A 6,000-nucleotide genomic window follows, 5' to 3' on the forward strand; every position below is an offset into this window, starting at 1 on the left:
GTGATTTACCCAAGACCAGCTGGTAAATTTTATGATCAGGATGGTCACCCTAATTTTCTACATTCTAAGACAGTGGTCTTCCTGCTATATCATGCTACTTCCCTGAGATCTAAGGTTCAAAGATTATATCTAAGTTGCTCTGTGAAATAGCACCCAGACCAATTGTATTATTCACATTTTGGTTTTTGCTCTACTCAATAATCCTCCACTGAAATGTACTTTCAGATATTATTGATCATCATAAATGGACCTTATCCAAGCAATTCGTGATCCCATGATATTTATTCCAATACATGATTCCTAGCTCTTAATGCAGAATAAATTATTTTTGTAGTGCACAATTATCAGAATAGTCTTCATGTTTGGGGGCACCCCCTCTCTCATAAAGATAACAACTAGAAACTGGGAGAAGATGATGTATAGCTGTTAAAGGAAGATATTAGAAAGCTTTAGTCCCAATAGATTTGGGCAGATAATAAATGAAAGTAATTTTGAAAACTAAAAGGAAGTGGCAGCAAGAAAGGCAGCAGAGTAGAAAGAGCACTGCACTGGGAATTAAGAGACAGAACTTTCAGTCTTGGTTCAGCCAACTTTGGGACATTCAGTTCTTTTTCGAGGGCTAATTTCCTCAATCAAGGAACTGAATTTCAGGCATCGACTGGATTCTATCTACGTAATTTTAAATCTGAGTTAAGTGGACAGAGATTCTGGAGAGTGACATTGGGGAGGCTCTAGAAGGCAGATCAATCATCCCCTTCAATGGAGCAAAGTGAGAAAATGTTACAAATCCATTCAGTCCTTGAATCTGAACCCACCTGTTCCACTTCTGAAATGGTTCCCTTTTCTCTTTTCCTCTCTTCGGATCAAGAATGAATCTTCCATACTTCTTAAGTCATTTGCTTTAGAAATAGAACACCTTTGTAAACAAAACAAGCCGGTATTATGAAGGGACCTTAGCTTGACGTTGATTTTTCAACTTAGAAGGGACACCACTCCTAGATACACTAGATTTTTTTTTCATCACCCATCGTGAAAGTTTTCTCCAGATTGCCTCATATTCCTTTCAGCACAGCAGGCAGATAATGGCTCATAATCACCACCCAATTGATTTTGAGAGTATTTCTTTGTGGGTGAATGGAATGAGTGGGGAACATCTCACAGGGCTGAAGAGGGATAGCCAAGAGAGTCCCATAGATCCAGGAGTGAGACAGCCAGTGGTAAGTAACCAAAGGGTCAGAAGCGCTTGCCAAATGGTCAGTCTTTTCTCCACAACCTCCACTAGATCTGTTCAGTACTACCACTGTGATTTTCTCTGGCATTGGCTCTAACAGTTCTCCCAGTGCTTCACTTACTTCCCACACCCCCAGAGTACATCTGCCAGATTAGTAAGCACTCTGTTAGAGAATACTAGTTGCTCCCTGCCTGTTTGCCGAGTTTCACCGAGGGACTAGAGGAATTCAACATATGCTTTCACAACTTTAGAGATACCAAGCTCTAAGCTCTCAAGAACCAAGGATTTATGGGTTCATCTAATGGTGAGATAAAAATTAAAGTTTTTCTTTTACTACAAAAGTAATCTATTTTAAAGAAAAGTGGATGGAACAGAGAACACCTAGATTCTCTACCCTGGAGTAACTAGGCTGTGACATTTCAGAATTTCTTGGGGTGAGGACAATTGCTGTTGACTTTAGGATCCAGTTGTTTCTTGCTCCCCTTAGGGAGCTATTCTGTTTAGGACTCAACCTCTTTCACAGCTAGCTGCCTACATTATAACTGCTGAGAAGATCCACTGCCCTGTGGCAACATCCTGAGGCTTACATCTGGAGCAGAATTCAAGTAGGGAATGGGAAATTGGGTCAGATAGGTCCTTTGCAGTCTTGTTCCCTGGAGCAAGCTAACTCTTGTAATGGATCCTGGACTGATCCAGTCTGTGAGCAAGGAAGTCCAAGAGCCCCTAGATGTGCTGCTTGGTAGCTGAGCATCAAATCAGTCTCCATGCTGGTCCTCCTTTGAGCTAACTCTGGCCCTACAGAATAGCCTCTCACTTTGGTCCATGTGACTGATTCCAGTAATGGGCTCTCTAAGTTCTTTCTGACTCTGCTTTGGGATTGGAGTTCTACTTTGATCCTTTCAACTTTGCAGAAATTAGAATCCAGTTCTTCAACCTAAGTCTGCATGACTTACTACAAGCTGCCACATCTCTGAAGTTCATCATCTGCCTGTTTGAAACTTTACCTGTTGCTACTCCCCAACTCCTAATACATCTCTCCAGTTTGGTTTCCATCTGTTGATATTGTAGGACCATCCTCCCACTCCCGTAATGGTCAATAGGAACAATCTGCTTGCTGCCAGTTTCCCTTAACACCGTGTCTTGCCTGCATATTTGGAGATTTTCCTTTTGGTGCCTGTTGAGTGGATCCGTTATCCTGCCCAGTTCCACTGTGATTGTCTATAGTAATTCTCAAACTTTAATGTGTATAAAAATCACCAAGAGTGCTTGTTAAAAGTGCAGGTTCTAGGTCTTTACCTTTAGAAATTGTGATTTACTTATTCTGAAACAGGGCTTAGAAACCTGCATTTAAACATATATCTCTAAATAATTTTGAGATGTAAGTACGAAAACTACACTTAGACAGACTCAATCTAGTCTCTGGAATTTGAATGTCAAGTTCATGCTATCACCAACCAAACCTGATTTTGACGGATCATGAGAAAATCACTTTTCCATGAGGATTTTCTGAATATCCTAATCATTATGACATTTTAGAATATTGTTTTGTTTCTACTTTTCTGCTTACTGGAAACTTCACAGAGGTTCTAATTCCTAGCTCTTGAATCTGGCTAGTAAGTCATTTAAACATACTACAATTTAAAGACATCAGATTTTGCTTTACACTTTGGGTGCTGGCTTCTCTGTGGTAAAGATAACTGAGTGTTTTAGAAATGCATGACTCAATGTCTCTATCTACACCCTGCATTTTAAGGCATTGGAAGAATGTGTCATCCTCTTCTCGGGTCTGGATTCATGCTTAAATATTGCCCTTGTCAATGTGCTTATGTATGACATCATAAGAATAACATAAACTCATGTATAGATTGGCATAAAGAGAAAGGAGCTGGACGCAGGAGCTCTGGAGACAGAAAGAGTCCAAGTGCAAGAGAACGTCTCTATTGTAGTGTTGTGGCTTATGTGAGGCCCACCCTGGTCCAGATGCAATATTCCTCAGATTCAGGTTAAACATTTTTGGAAAGAATACTTCAAAGGGCATGTTGCGTACCTCCCACACCATTATATCGGGAATGTGAAAAGGCACTCCCTGTGGTGCAAGAAAATTCTGAGTCATTTGGGAGCCCCAGGGTATCAAGAATCCCAGAGAAATAGTTCTTTTTCCAGTCAGGATGGAGTAACATGTTCTGCCTGTTTATCCTTCCACCTGAAACAACTAGAAAAAAACAGACCAAATACATGAGAATGTATTTTAAGACCTTGGACATCAGGCAGTGAAGGACACTGATTCCTGAGAGACAGGAAACAAATTGCTATGATTGCTACAGTTTACTGCCTTGAGGGAATTTTCAGGCTGTGGTACAGGGAGGGAGAATCTAAGGGAGTTCAGCAGACTCCTCAGGAGAATCCAAGTGGAGTTCAGCAGATGGAGTTGAAAATCCAGGAGGACCAAGGATGGTAGAGTTCTCATGGCAGAGTTCTGGAGGGGAGAGATCTGCACAGAGAACTCTGGATATCTGCAGAATCCCTCTTGAATATTTAGATTGCTAACTGGCACATGCATGTGAGGAAACTGCCTAAGACCAGAAAAGAACCATCAGAGATGATTAGAAGGAACAGTGGCAGCACTCACACAGGTCCAATAATAGGGCCTGTTCTTATTAGCTAGACCAAACATCTCATAATTCATGGAGTATTTGAGAGAATACTCAGAAGTTTCCTGCCTCAGTAGTGGGGAATAAATCAGTTTCAGACTAAATATTACATTTATCCTACCCAACAAGCAACATCCAAAATGATCAAACTGTTTCCAGGAAACTTTATAGTTATGAAATAAAACTCAAGAATATTTAAAGAAATACAAAAATACTCAGCACCTAACAATATACTCAGAATGTCTGACATCCAAACAAATATTACCGTGCATTCAAATAAGCAAGAAAAATCTGACCCATAAAATGGAGGACAAGCCATCAAGCAAAACCAAATTAGAATTGACATGGATATTAAAATCAGCACATAAAGTTAATAAAAGTTATTGAACTCCATCTTATCTGAAAGTAGAGACTTAGAATATTTTTAATGTATAAATTAAATGTCTAGAGATGAAAATTATAAAGCATAGATGAAAAATATACTAGATGGGATGTGCAGCATATTAGGTATTAAGAAATAAAAAATTTGTGAACTTGATAATGTAAAATACAAACTATTCAAATGAAACACACAAAAAAAGAGTTTTAAAATACAAGGCAGACATAAATCATAACTTATCAATAATTAAATGTAAATGGACTAAATACTCCAAGTAAAAGGCAGAAATATGACCTAAATATATGCTGTTTACAAGAGACACACTTTAGATTCAAAGACACAAATACACTTCAAATAAGAGGATGGAAAAAAAAAGATATACCATGCAAATAATAATCAAAGGAGAGCTGTAGTGGCTACATTTTTATCAGACAAAATGACTTTAAGACAAACATTTTTAGAAACAAAGAGGGATATTTTTAATGATGAAAGGAAGATATAACAATTTATAACATTTGGGTATAAAACAATTATAAACATGAATACACTTAATGCCTCAAAATACATAAACAAACATGGATAGAATTGAGGGGGAGAGTGGACAATTCAGTAATAATGGTTAGATTCTTCATTATACAGCACCCAATAATGAAAAAATAATTTTACAGAAGATCAGCAAGGAAATAGAAAATCTGAACAACATATAAGTCAACCAGGCCTAACAGGCATCTATAGCATATTCCACCTCAAAACAGCAAGATTCACATTCTTCTCAAGCCCACATTGGAATGTTCTCCAGGCTAATTAGGTCATGAAACAAGCCTCAAACTTGAAATAAAATAGATTGAATAAAAAAGAACATCTCCAACCACAATGGAATTAAATTATAAACGAATAACAAAGAAATTTGGAAAATTAACAAATATGTGGAAAATAAATGATACATTTCTAAATAATCAACAAGCCAAAGAAGAAATGACAAGAGAAATTAGGAAATATTTTGAAAGAAATGAATGTGAAAACACAACATGCCAATACTTATGAGATTTCAGCTAATGCAGTACTTACAGGCGGAATTTATAACTAAAATGCTTATATTAGGATAGAAAATTAAAAAATCAGTATCCTCATCTTCCACCATAAGAAACTAAATGAGAAAAGCAAACAATTTCAGCAAATAAACTGAGAAAGGAAATAATAAGAGTGGAAATAGAAGAAGTAGAGAATAGTAAAAGAGAGAACATCAGTGAAGCCAAAAATTGGTTCTCCAAAAAGATCAACAGAATATAAAAATTTCACTTAGAGTGATCAAGAAAAAAAGAAAAAAAAGACTCAAATTACTAAAATCAGAAATGAAGGAAATTATCACTAATCTTAGAGAAACAAAAAAGATTACAAAGGAATGCTATGAATAATTGTATGGCATCTAATTAAATAACATAGATGAAATGGACAAAATGCTGAAACTGACTCAAGAAGAAGTAAAAGATCTGAGTAGACCAATAACAAATAGAGTTTGATTAATTATTTAAAATTTCCCAGGGCACCTGCCTGGCTCAGTTGGTAGAGCATGTGACTCTTGATTTTGGGGTTGTGAGTTCAAGCTCCACATTGGGTGTAGAGATTACTTAAAAATAAAATCTTACCAGACGAAGTAAAATTTCCCACAACTCCCAGGCCTAAATGACCTCACTAGTGAAATCTACCAACATTTAAAGATGAGTTCTAATATTTTACAA

Source organism: Meles meles, chromosome 19, assembly GCF_922984935.1.
Source record: "Meles meles chromosome 19, mMelMel3.1 paternal haplotype, whole genome shotgun sequence".
NCBI lineage: Eukaryota > Metazoa > Chordata > Mammalia > Carnivora > Mustelidae > Meles > Meles meles.